This window comes from Loxodonta africana, chromosome 5, assembly GCF_030014295.1.
Source record: "Loxodonta africana isolate mLoxAfr1 chromosome 5, mLoxAfr1.hap2, whole genome shotgun sequence".
Taxonomy (NCBI): Eukaryota; Metazoa; Chordata; class Mammalia; order Proboscidea; family Elephantidae; genus Loxodonta; species Loxodonta africana.
This window is the reverse complement of record NC_087346.1, coordinates 66,258,739-66,272,742: the sequence shown is the minus strand read 5'-3', so window position 1 is coordinate 66,272,742 and position 14,004 is coordinate 66,258,739. Positions and strand designations below refer to the sequence as shown.

The 14,004-nt window shown below is 38.8% G+C and overlaps 1 protein-coding gene across 11 annotated transcripts in view; it reads left to right on the top strand.

Moving 5' to 3' along the window:
• Positions 1-14,004, top strand: part of PTPN13 (protein tyrosine phosphatase non-receptor type 13) — a 278,545-nt gene that overhangs the window by 3,938 nt on the left and 260,603 nt on the right. For 2 of the 11 annotated variants that reach the window (XM_010594066.3, XM_064285597.1), the window contains exon 2: positions 3,625-3,683. The exons of 8 other annotated variants lie outside the window; for them this stretch is intronic. The gene's annotated coding sequence lies outside the window, so the exon portion shown is untranslated. Of the gene's footprint in view, positions 1-3,624; positions 3,684-14,004 lie in introns of those variants that run through there. One more of the 11 variants, XM_064285602.1, reaches the window with a different exon arrangement.

The window sequence follows — 14,004 nt, the reverse complement described above, 5'->3', positions numbered from 1 at the left end:
CGCTTTCCTTATCTGTAAATAATTTAATAATATCTCTTTCAAAGTGTTTTGAGAATGAAGTTACATAATATATGCAAAAGTGTCAAGTGCAAGTTGACAATATTTAGTTTGCATCCTTCCTAATCTTTTACATGATAAAATCACACTTGATAACAAAAACTTATGACTGCCTACCCAAATCATTGCTGAATGTTTAACTCATATTTAGCTCTGAGAGATTTTGACTTGAATCTTGGGGGGAGGCAAAAGGCCCTCTTTGACCATCAGCAGAGGAATGTCTTTGGTTGCATACTATCTATGCTTAACGAACAGTTTCACCTTTGAAAAAGTTCTTTATGGTTTAGTGGTTCTCGACTCTGGCTGTGTGTTAGAATCACCTGGATGTTTTTTTAAAATATAGATGCCCAGATTCCAACCCAGACCAATTAAACAAGAATCTTTGGGGGTGAGATCAAGGCATTCACATTTTTAAAAGCTTTTTTAAAGAAATTATGACATGTATCCTACTTTAGAACCAATGCTCTAGTCTCTGCTTGAAAGTGAGTTATAGAACATTAGTCTTCACAGGTACAGCAACATTTTTGTGTTGTATTATAGTCCTTTCCTCTTTATAAATCACAAGCATTAAAAAACAAACAAAAAACTTATATCTCAGAAGCATCTATATTTATGCCCACCTAAAGGACTTTTTACAGTTTGAATCAGAATTAAAGGTACACTTTTTACAGTTTGAATCAGAATTAAAGGTACACATAGTTCTTCCCAGTCCTCTAGAGCTTTATTGTGCATAAGGTAGCCACTAGCCACATGTGATTATTTAAATGTAAATTGAAGTTAATTAAAATTAGATGCAATGTAAATTTCAATTCCTCAGTCCCACCAGCCATATTTTAAGTGCTCAGTAGCCACTTGCAGCTAGTGACTACTTGTATTAGACAGCTCAGATATAGAATATTTCCATCATTGTAAAAGGTCTGTACTGCTGAGAGGCTTTGAAATTTGTATACAAGCTTCTCACCATCTGAAATGGAATATATATGTATTTGTGTTTTTCTCTAAGTCATGACTTACATTTCTTTATTTTTGTTTTCTGATTTATAATTAAAAATATGTGTAGTCCTATTTTTGATAGTTGTTTATTTAAAGTGAGGGGAAAATATCGCATTTGTGATGCTTACATTGCTTCTTTCCTAAATCTATTGCACCTGGTTTTAAAGTTTTTCTTTTCAACGTTAAGTGAATAGAGGAACTCAGCTAGTGCCCTTTTATTATTTATATCACTATGTTCTGAATCTAACCAATGGTTTAATTGCCAAAAGTTTCAGGTCTGGAAATATAGTAATGTACCAAAATACTGGAAATAGAGAAAGTCATCATTTCAACTCAAGAATTGGGATTTGATTGGAGGTTTTTCCTTCTGGTGTGGGTCATTTTTTCCGCTTGCATATGGAGACTCTTAGTTGACATAATCAAATTTTTCAGCAGAAAACCATCTTATTAGTTTTAACTAGAACATACGAGTAAATCTAAGTGCCCATCAACAGATGAATGGATAAACAAGTTATGGTACATAAACACAATGGAATACTATGCAATGTAAAGAACAATGATGAATCTGTGAAACATCTTACAACATGGATGAATCTGGAGGGCATTTTGCTGAGTGAAATAAGTTAGTCACAGAAGGACAAATACTGTATGAGACCACTATCTTAAAAACTCAAGAAAAAGTTTACACACAGAAAAAAGCAAACTCTGATGGTTACGAGGAGGGGAGGGGTAAGGAAGGAAAATCACTAACTAGATAATAAATAAGTTTAATCTTTGGCGAAGGGAAAGACAACACACAATATAGGGGAAGTCAGCACACCTTGACCAAGGCAAAGTCATAGAAGCTTCCTAGACACATCCAGACACCTTGAGGGACCAAGTTGCTGGAGCTGAGGGCTGGGAACCATGGTCTCGGGAGACATCTAGGTCAATTGGCATAACAGTTCATAAAGAAAATGTTCTACATCCTACCTTGGTGAGTGGCATCTGGGATCTTAAAAGCTTGTAAGCGGCCATCTAAGATGCATCTATTGATCTCATCCCGTCTGGAGCAAAGGAGAATGAAGAAAACCAAACACACAAGGACGATATTAGCCCAAAGGACTAAAAGACCACATGAACCACAGCCTCCACCAGCCTGAGCCGAGAACTAGATGGTGCCTGACTACTACCACCACCGATGGTTCTGACAGGGATCACAATAGAGGGTCCCGGACAGAGCGGGGGGAAGAATGTAGAGCAAAATTCAAATTCACCAAAAAGACCAGAGTTACTGGTTTGATGGAAACTTGAGGAACCCTGGAGACTATGGCTGCCTGGGTTTTGATTTCTGACTCGGTGACTAACTAGCTCTGTGATCTAGGTTACTTAACCTTGCTGTACTTTAGTTTCCTCATCTGCAAAATAAGTATAATAGCCAGGTCTACTTTTGTGGGTTGTTGTGAGGACCAAGTGAGTTAATACATGTAAAGCACTTAGAGCAGTGCCTTAAAACACACTAAGTGTTTAATAATATTCCAAAAAACCAAACCCATTTCTGTCGAGTCAATTCAACTCATAGCAGTGCTATAGTAACTATTATTAATTTTGGTATGCATATATTTGATTTATAACAATTTTTCCTAGCAATAGGTACATGTAATGTATAAACTTGAAATTTTTTTCTTTCAAAGTTTGTGGCCCTACCTTGTTCCTTCTGCTACGTGATCCTTCCACTCATTTTACTTGGGCATACTGATATATGTGATACTGACTGATTTTTACACACTTAGTAGATCTTGTGAAATGAATGACATCATACTCAAACTACTCATTTTTAGAACACCACATCTGTTTTGGAATTACTTTTACAGCATATGACACATTGTTTGGAATGTCCTTTTTAGTGGCACATCGCTGTTCTTTGAGAGTGGGTTTGATTCAATTAAACTATATTTACGTTTTAGAAAGGTGAATGATTAAGGAGTATACTTTGAATTAAAATTTAAAAATGATTATGAAGTAAGAGGAGAGATTCTTAAAATATAAGTCCAAACATAACTAGAAAAAAGGGTTCCAGAAATGTTTCTGATAATGTCATCTTTAAGGACAAGGATATGTACCTCTTCAAAGTGTCTGTTTTGAAAGATAATACTTTCAGATACATAAATTCTAGTACGTTGAAATATACATGTTCATAGACCCACAGACACAGAGTCATTACTTATTTGTGAATCTTATGTTGCTGTGCTCTGGAGAGTAAGTGCTGTGCAGCATAACCTAAAATTCTTTAGAAAGTATGCCCATATTTCCCAACTGGCATTCTGTAGACATATCAAATAGTTTTTTTTGTTAAAAATTTTCTGTGTTTCTCATGGAATCTTTAATATGCTAATGTGCCCCATGAATCTCCAAGATGATAGTATATATGATGTTTTGCATTTATTTGACAGTTTGACTGTAGAATTCATGGCACATCTCTTAGCAGCTCTCATAATAGAAGAACTGATTTGGGAAGCACTGCTTGAGATATTCTTCATACTTGCCATATTCAAGATCACTGCAGTGATTTATTTGTGTTGTTTCTTTTATCAGGTAGAAATTCCATTGGATTGCTAGTAACAGAGGCCCAAACCAACAGTGGCCTAAAGAAGGTAAAGATTTCTTTTTTTCCAACATACCATAAAGTCCAGGTGTAATACTCCTGGGAAACCCTGGTGGTATAGTGGTTAAGTGCTACAGCTGCTAACCAAAGGGTCGGCAGTTTGAATCCGCCAGGCATTCCTTGGAAACTCTATGGGGAAGTTCTACTCTGTCCTGTAGGGTCGCTATGAGTCGGAATTGACTTGACGGCGCTGGGTTTGGTTTTTGGTTTGGTAATACTCCAGAGCTGATACAGCAGCTTCAAGACAGTATACCCAAACACCTCTTTATTTTTCTTCTCCACCTCATTACCTGCGTGGCTTCCATCCTTAAGGTGGCCTTATGGTCACAAAATGGCTGCCAGCATTCAATTCAAAATATCCTTCCAGGCAGAGAGAATATGAAGAAGTAGGGACAATGCCAAAAAAATGTGCCTTCCAGATGAGTTAGATTATTTAAAGAGTTTTCTTGAAAGCCTTGCCCAATGACTTCTGTTTATATTGGCCACCCTACTTGCAAGGGAAACTGGGAATTTTAGTTTTGTTGCTGACAAGTTGGCTGTCCCAAAACAGATTAAGGAGAGAAGATATTGTAGAGTCAGTTGCTGTTTCCGTCAAACTTCCTGATATCTGATCTCCATTTAGTTTAGTGGAATTTGGTTGTAGTAAGCATAAATAGGAGGTCTGGTGGTACAGTGGTTAAGAGCTCAGGCTGCTAACCAGAAGATTGGCAGTTTGAATCCACCAGCCACTCCTTGGAAGCTCTGTGCAGTTCTACTCTGTCCTACAGGGTTACTATGAGTTGGAATTGATGCCATGGCAATGGGTTAAACATAAATAAGTCCCTGGGTGGTACAGAAGGTTAACTCACTCTGCTATTATCCAAAGGTTAGAGGTGTGAGTCCACCCAGAGGTGCTTCAGAAAAACGGCCTGGCGATCTGCTTCTGAAAAATCATCCATTGAAAATCCTGTGAAGCACAGTTCTACTCTGACACATATGGGTCATGGTTGAGTCAGAATCAACTTGATGGGAACTGTTTATTGGAAGCTTAGGCAAATTATCGTGAAGAGACCATATGTCAATTGTTTTTTAGTTTTTCTTTGTCCTGGTTTGTTGACTTACCACTTGATTTCTAGCACATAAAACCCAGTGCTGTCGAGTCGATTCTGATTCATAGCGACCCTATAGGACAGAGTAGAACTGCCCCATAGAGTTTCCAGGAGCGCCTGGTGGATTCGAACTGCCGACCCTTTGGTTAGTAGCCGTAGCACTAAACCACTAAGCCACCAGGGTTTCCTTCTAGCACATAAATGATGCTAATAAAGTGCTTTGCACCTAGTGGGTATTTAAGAAACTGCATTTACTTTCTGTGGAGGCTGGTTCATGCCATTATGATCATTTGATATTTTCCTTTTATGCTTTGCATTGTTTGAACTTAATTTCGTGTGATAATGTAACTCATTTATAGGATTAAAAAATCAATATTTGCCTTATCATTGAAATATGTCAGTTTATATCCCTTCGTAAGCATTTAGGTTTTGTGGAAACAAAATCCAAGTAATAGTCAGGATTTGTGTATCTACATTTAAACATGAATTAAGAAGCAGAGGTGTAATAGAGAGAACACAGATTTTGAGTTCATATTGTCCTGGGTTTGAGTTTTAGCTGTTTTGGTAATTAAGTGATTTTGATCAAATAATTTAATCACTCTGTGTGTGATCTTTAAAATAGAATTAATATCTATGTTGTAAGTTTTTGTGAGCTTTATTCCTGAGTCATTGCACATACAATAATGATCGGGCCAGCCCGCTGATTCAGTTTAGAAGAATTTTTACCATTCACTTCCTCCTTCAGCAGTGTGTAGTATTGGGGGAAATAACAATCTAAGAAATCTGATAAATAATGCTGAGACAAAATCATGACTTATTTCTTTATCACCCATATTTTAGCCTCTCTAGTTTGCATCATTTTGTCACTGACCATGCGCTTTGGTTATCAGATTGCTTTATATGCAAGATCTTTTTTGGCAGATAAAGATAAAGATCAGCTACATATATTGTTGTTTGTTGTTAGTTGCCATCTCCTTGGCTACAACTCATAGTGATCTTAAATATATAATAGAAGAAACATTGCCCAGTCTTGTGCCATCTTCGTGATCATTGCTATGTTTGAGTCCATTGTTTTGGCTACTGTGTCAGTCCATCTCATCTAGGGTCTCTGTTAATTTAGCCGATCCTCCACTTTACCAACCATGATGTCCTTTGCTAGTGATTGGTCTTTCCTGATGAAGTGTCCAAAGTAAGCAAGCTGAAGTGTCACCATCATCACTTCTAAGGAGCAGCTACATGTGGACCACTTTAAAACTAGAAGGCCTCACATTTTAAAGGAAACAAAATGAGTAAATCTGCCATGTTCCCTTGAATATGTGAAAAATACAGAAACTGATAGGAAAAAAATATTCACGGTATTGACTCTATTTAAAATGCAACAATTAGAAATAAAACAATTGGAAATATTTTATAAGTTATATAAATTTAACTGTTTTGAATGTCTGTTTTTGTTTCTTGCCTAAACTAATTATACAACTGTAAAGTGTTTGACCACTTTGGGATTAGAATTGTTCTGTGTGTTTGAGAGAATTCCCCCCAAAAGGGAAAGAAAAATAGTTCTACCAAAACACTTAAAATGTAGTTGGGAAAACACACACACACACACATGCACGCACGCACGCACGCACACACAGAGAGAGCTAGGAAAGATAGGAAATCATTATATATATATCGAAAAACAATGAGTCAGTGAAATGGAATTTTAAGAAAGAAAGTGTGCTCTGATTTAATCAGAAGAGTCACTTGGGAGGTAGAGCTTGAACTGAATATTAGAGAAGCAGGGTTTGGGTTCAATGGCTAGGAATGAGCATGTATTTCCTAGAGCAGAAAAATGACATGAGTAAGTGAATTCATGTGAGAGGATAGACTGAAGATGGCATGTGAACATGAGGAAAGCAAGCAGGGGGGTATGCCTAAAGAGTAAAAAAACAGGAAAGTGGATTATTAAAGTGCATTAGGAGAGACTTTCAAGGAGCACATGACCAGTGAATACCAGATGCCGCAAGGAGCCAAAAGAAGAAGACTAAATACAAGTAGAAAAAAAGGACAGTATGATCAATTAAATGTTATTACTGTCAAAAGAGTGATTTTACTACACTGATGAGGAGGGAAATAAGAAGGAAATTGAAATGGAAGATGATACTTGGTGGACAAATAGATAAGAGTTGGATGATAAGAGATTTCATAGGATCAGAATTTTTTTTTTTAAAGATTGAAGATGGCGAAAGGAAAGATCCCATAAAATAAAGGGATTTAAAATGCCAGTAAGAGAGAAAAAGAAGAATCTCCTTTTTTTTTTTAATTAACTTTTATTAAGCTTCAAATGAACATTTACAAATCCAATCAGTCTGTCACATGTAAGTTTACATATATCTTACTGCCTTCTCCCACTTGCTCTCCCCCTATTGAGTCAGCCCTTTCAGTCTCTCGTTTCGTGACAATTTTGCCAGCTTCCCTCTCTCTCTATCTTCCCATCCCCCCTCCAGTCAAGAGTTGCCAACACACTCTCAAGTGTCCACCTGATTTAATTAGCTCACTCTTCATCAGCATCTCTCTCCCCACCGCTGACCAGTCCCTTTCATGTCTGATGAGTTGTCTTCGGGGATGGTTCCTGTCCTGTGCCAACAGAAGGTCTGGGGAGCATTGCCGCTGGGATTCCTCTAGTCGCAGTCAGACCATTAAGTATGGTCTTTTAATGAGAATTTGGGGTCTGCATCCCACTGATCTCCTGCTCCCTCAGGAGTTCTCTGTTGTGCTCCCTGACAGGCAGTCATTGAATGTGGCCGGGCACCAACTAGTTCTTCTGGTCTCAGGATGCTGTAAGAACCTCCTTTTTTGAAGCTCTGTCTGGATGGGAAGGAATGAGTCTGAGGGTTAGCCCTTAACTTTAGTTATGAGGAAAGCAACTTTTTTTCTGTAGGATTGAAGGAAAGGCTAAGAAGATGGATGTGTGCCACAGATGAATAGAAATGGAAATAAGGTTTTATAAAAACTTACACTTAATGCCATAGTAGGCAACATTACTCCTACTCCTCCCTTATTGACTATCTCATTATGCTGTTATCTGACATTTTGAATTTCTGACAATAGTAAAAAATCTATCTGACTATTTTATGTATTAACAGGGTGGCAGGCATGGTGGCAATGGCTGTGGAGATTCCCTCCCTCTAGGAGTGTCTCCAGGAGGTCACCAGGAAGCTGGGCCACGCTGCCCCATGCCCTCTGCTTCCTCCTGCTGGTGGAGGGCACCATGTCCACTTTCCATATGGGGCCAGCCTCCTGCATGGCCATGGCCTCCAGGCAGATGCAGGTGACACTGAGCAACAGGCAACACTGAGCTGGTGGGCACCTGTTCTGGGTTCCCAGTGCCTGTGTGACCTGAGGCCCTGCAGCTCAAAATTGCTATGGGATGTGGGAAGGGAGGAAAGGAAGAGGCATTGGAGAGGGTGTTTGAAGAAATGCATGCGAATTTAATGACATCCCAAAGTAAGCTGAACTGGGCCTGTAGCCTCCCTCTTTGTGGGGCTGGGTACATAGCCAGGCTTCTAGCACCCTCACAGGAAGCCTGGAGCCTCTGACTCACCAGGCCCAGAGGGCAGGGCAGGCTCTGGAATCCTGAATGAAAGGCTTCCAGGGGTGGTAGTGGAGCCCTGGAGGTGGCTCCCTGAGGGAAACTCTGACCCAGCACAGGAGGAAGGGGAAGTGGTTAAGCTGTGGGCCCTCCAATCACACAGCCCTGCTTTATCCAGCTTTGTTCTCTCCAGGCCTTCTCCTGAGAGGAATAATCTGTAGCTGGACTGATCACAGTGATGAGCACATCAGTAAATCCTAGCTGTTATTGTATCTATGATCATATTTTCTAAATAAAAAAAAATCAAACAAATGGATGGTCTGAAAACAAGAAAAATCCTCCATTTTGGCATAATGCTGATTTGCGCATAGCTACCTGGTCTTTGAGTGGGTGTACGTGCTTTCAAGTATGATCTGGATTGTGATGAAGAATTGGAAACTTGAAGAGATGGGTAAAAGTTGGGGATAATTACTGTTGGAAAAGTAATAAGAGGTTGATAAGGATTTATAGGCCTTATCAGTTGGATAATTTGAACAGTGGTGGTCCAAGTTCACATCTCCAGAAAATGAAAAGCTGTTCATTGTTTCAATCCATGATGTTCAAGTAAAATACCAGGCCTAGTGGTTAAGAACTATGGCTGCTAACCAAAAGGTTGGCAGTTCGAATCCACCAGGTGCTCCTTGGAAAGCCTATAGAGGTTCTGCTCTGTGCTATAGGGTTGCTATGAGTCAGAATCAACCAGACTGCAGCAGGTTTAGAGTAATGAGGAAACCCCATTGGGTGGACTGGGAGGATTGGGTGAAGGGTTAAGTGATTTCACTCAGCACTTTCTGAACTTGCTCAGTAAGCAACTCTTCATTGAATCAATACATATTTACCATTTCTTCTATCTACCACTTTGTTAGAACAACCTGACAAAGGATCTTGATTCCAAATAAAGTGTGTTTGATATTTGTTCAATTGAAGATGCTCTGTGGATTACTGTTTAGTCTACTTAATGTAGGATTGAGGATTATATTTAAAATGAGCTAAATAAGCTATAAATGCAGGAAAAGTTGTTTAAATCAAAATTTCTTTTTGTTCTTCAATATTCTGTTATAGCATTTGTGTTTCTTAGTTGCCACTAGTGTGACTTTACTGTCAGCCTTTATGCTTTTTTATTTATGGTGGTAGCTATCACTGTTGTTAGGTGCCATGGAGTTGGCTCTGACTCAGAGCAACCCTGTGCACAACAGAATGAAACCCTGCCAGTCTTGCGCTGTCCTTATAATCATTGTTATCCTTATAATCATTGTTATGCTTGAGCCTGTTATCAAGAGGATTCAAAATTTAAAACTAGTTGGTAATGTTTTATGCAGATTTCTTTGGCAACAAAATAACTTTCCATTCTTTTTAGGAATTATACTTGTCATTTTACCTGGCAGCTGTTAACTCCTAAAAAGTTTTTTTGACATGAGCCTTATCTTTCCATCTTAAACTCAAATACATGTTTTATCTAGTATACTATCAAGTGTGAGGTAAGAAGTACAATTCAATAAATATGTTTAGTATTTTACCTACCCAGGATTTTTTCTTTTTTAAATGCCTGAAATAATATATTACAAAACACCTTGGCCATCTAGAAATACATAATTAGTTGATTGCCTAAAGTCACCTAATTGATTTTTAAGTAACATCTAAATTCAGTGTAGGCCCCTAAAAGTAGTATCTTAGTTGGCCAGGTCATCTGAAGAATTAATTATAATTCCCTTGATTAATAAAGTGTACATAATAGTGGATGGTACCTTTTTCTTTCTCGCTGCTTTTTGTATTGCCAGACATTTCTCTGAAAAAAAAAATCCAGACATTCCCAAAGCCAACTCTTCAGACAAAGATTAGACTGGACTATAAGACATAAGAGGATACTCCTGAAGAATGTGCTTCTTAGTTCAAGTAGATACAGAAGACTAAATGGGCAGCTCCTGTCCGGAGGCTAGATGAGAAGGCAGAAAGGGACAGGAACTTATTGAATGGACACGGGAAATCCGAGGTGGAAAGGAAGAGTGTGCTGTCATGTTATAGAGAGAACAACTAGGGCCACATAACAATGTGTGTATAAAATTTTTGTATGAGAAACTAGGGCTGTAAATTTCACTTAAAACACAATAAAAAAAAATCTAGAGGAAATAATGTTATTCTAATCTATAAATTGCCCCTTGTTCACTTACATGTCACATCCTTTTGAATATATTTAATCTCTTAATCATGTGAAAAATTCTTAACTAATAATTTCTTTTTCTGTTTTAAGAGAAATAGTAACAATGGAGTATCCTATAAACAGGGAAATTCACGTTCAAATGTTCTTTTACTATCCCAATGAGGGACGTTATAAAGATTTTCATATCTCCATATGTATTTTGACAACTAGCTGCTTAGACTGTCTGAACAATATTTTAAAAGCTATCTAGGATGTAGCAGCTAGTAAATATGAATATTTACATTATAATGCAGATTTAGCCAGTAATTTATATACAGACCATACACATATATGCTTATGATGTCTTTCAAACAATCTAAATGAACACCAGAGTCCCTGGGTTGTGGAAATAGTTAACTCGATTAGCTACTAATGAAAAGATTGGAAGTTTGAGTCTACCTAGAGGCACCTCGGAATAAAGAACTGGAGATTTACTTCTAAAAATATCAGCCATTTGAAAACCCTGCGGAGCACTGTTCTACTTCTGAGTTGACTTCACAGCAACTAGCTTTTAAAATACACACTGAAAATGATTACAATGATCAGGTACTATTTGAGTGCTTATTAAGAACTTGACACATAGTATCTTACTTATTCTTACAACAACCCAGTGATGCTGTTGTTCTCGCTTTCACCCATTGTGGAGTGGATTCTGACTCATAGCAACCCTATAGGACAGAGTAGAACTGCCCCATAGGGTTTCCAAGGCCGTACATCTTACGGAAGCAGACTGTCTTTCTGCTGAGGTGGGTTAGAACGGTTGACTTTTTGGTTAGCAGCTGAGCGATTAATTACTGCACTTTCCAGATGAGAAAACTGAGGCTTCAAGGGGTTTAATGTCTTGCCCTAGGTCACATAGCTAGTTGGCCAAAACCCAGTGCCGTCAAGTCGATTCCGACTCATGGCGACCCTACAGAACAGAGTAGAACTGCCCCATAGAGTTTCCAAGGAGCGCCTGGCAGATTCGAACTGCCGACCCTTTGGTTAGCAGCTGTAGCACTTAACCACTACGCCACCAGGGTCTCCAGCTAGTTGGTAGTGGAGCCGAAATTTGAATTCACGTCTATGTGACTACAAAGCCAATTATCTTAACCTTAAATTATCATATGACTGTTGTTGTTAGGAGCCATCCAGTCAGTTCCCACTCATAGCTACCCTATGTACTACAGAATGAAACACTGCCAGGTCCTTCCTCACAATTGTTAGGCTTGAGCCCATTTTTGCAGCCGCTGTGTGAATCCATCTTGTTGAGGATCACCCTCTTTTTTGTTGGCCCTCTACTTTATCAAGCATGATGTCCTCCTCCAGGGACTGATTCCTCCTGATAACAAGTCGTCTTGCCGTCTTTGCTTCTGAGGAGCATTCTGGCTGTACTTCCTACAAAGCAGATTTTTCATTCTTCTGGCAGTCCATGGTATATTCAGTATTCTTCGCCAACACCATAATTGAAAGACATCAATTCTTTTTAAGTCTTCTTTACTCGTTTTCTAGTTTTTGCATGCATATGAGGCAATTGGAGAACATTATGGCTTGGGTCAGGCGCACCTTAGTCCTTAAAGTGACATCTTTGCTTTTTAACACTTTAAAGAGGTCTCTTGCAGCAGATTTGCCCAATGCAACGCGGCTTTTGATTTCTTGACTGCTGCTTCCATGGGCATTGATTTTTGGATCCTAGTAAAATGAAATCCTTGACAACTTTAATCTGTTTTCCATTTATCATGATGTTGCTTATTGGTCCAGTTGTGAGGATTTTTGTTTTCTTTATGTTGAGGTGTAATCCATACTGAAGGCTGTGGTCTTTGATCTTCATCAGTAAGTACTTCAAGTCCTCTTCACTTTCAGCAAGCAAGGTTGTGTCATCTGCATTTTGCAGGTTGTTAATGAGTCTTGCTGCAATCCCGATGCCACGTCCAGCTTCTCGGATTCTTTGCTCAGCATACAGATTGAATAAGTATGGTGAAAGGGTATAACCCTAATGCACACCTTTCCTGACTTTAAACCACGGAGTATCCTCTTGTTCTGTTTGAATGACTGCCTCTTGGTCTGTGTACAGGTTCCTCATGAGCACAATTAAGTGTTCTGGAATTCCCATTCTTCCAAATGTTACGTTTAATTTGTTATGATCTACACAGTGAAACACCTTTGCATAGTCAATAAAGCACAGGTACTCATCTTTCTGAAATTCTCTGCATTCAGCCAGGTTCCATCAGACATCGTCAATGATATCCTTTGTTCCACATCCCCTTCTGAATCTGGCTTGAATTTCTGGCAGTTTTCTGTCAGTGTATTGTTGCAACCACTTTGAAGGATCTTCAGCAAAGTTTTACTTGTTTGTAATATTAATGATATTGTTCGATAACTTCTGTATTCTGTTAGATCACCTTTCTTTGGAATGTGCACGAATAAGGGTCTCTTCCAGTTGATTGGCCAGGTAGCTGTCTTCCAAATTTCTTGGCATAGATGAGTGAGTGCTTCCAGCACTGCCTCTGTTTGTTGAAACATCTCGATTGGTATTCTGTCAATTCCTGGAGACTTGTTTTTCGCCAGTACCTTCAGTGCAGCTTGGGCTTATTTCTTCAGAACCATTGGTTCTTGATCATACGCTACCACCTGAAATGGCTGAACGTCGACCAATTCTTTTCGGTACAGTGCTTCTGTGTATTCCTTCCATCTTCTTTTGATGCTTCCTGCATCTTTTAGTATGTTCCCCGTAGAATCCTTCAGTATTGCAACTAGAGGCTTGAATTTTGTCTTCAGTTGTCTCAGCTTGACATATGCCAAGCATGTTTTTCCTCCTTTTGGTTTTCTAACTCCAGGTCTTTGCACATTTCATTATAATACTTTACTTTCTCTTCTCGAGCCCCATTTTGAAATCTTTTCAGCTTTTACTTCATCATTTCTTCCTTTTGCTTTAGCAACTCTACGTTCAAGAGCAAGTTTCAGAGTCTCTTCTGATATATTCGTTTTGTCTTTCTTTCTGTCTTTTTAATGGGCTTCTTGCTTTCTTCATGTATGGTGTCCCAGATGTCAGCCCCCAAATCGTCTTGTCTTTGGTCATTGGTGTTTAATGAGTCAAATCTGTTCTTGTGATGGTCTTTAAATTCACGTGGAATGTACTCAAGGTCATGGCTTGGCTCTCATGATCTCGTTCTAATTTTCTTCAGCTTTAGTTTCAACTTGTGTATGAGCAATTGATGATCTATGTTTGGCCCCTGGCCTTGTACTGACTGATGATATTGAGCTTTTCTATCGTCTCTTTTCAGAGATGTAGTCAATTTGATTCCTCTGTATTGTATCTGGCAAGGTCCACGTGTATAATCGCTGTTTATGTTAGTGAAAAAAGGTACCTGCAATGAAGACGTGGATGGTCTTGCAAAATTCTGTTATGTAATCTTCAGTGTCATTTCTATCACCA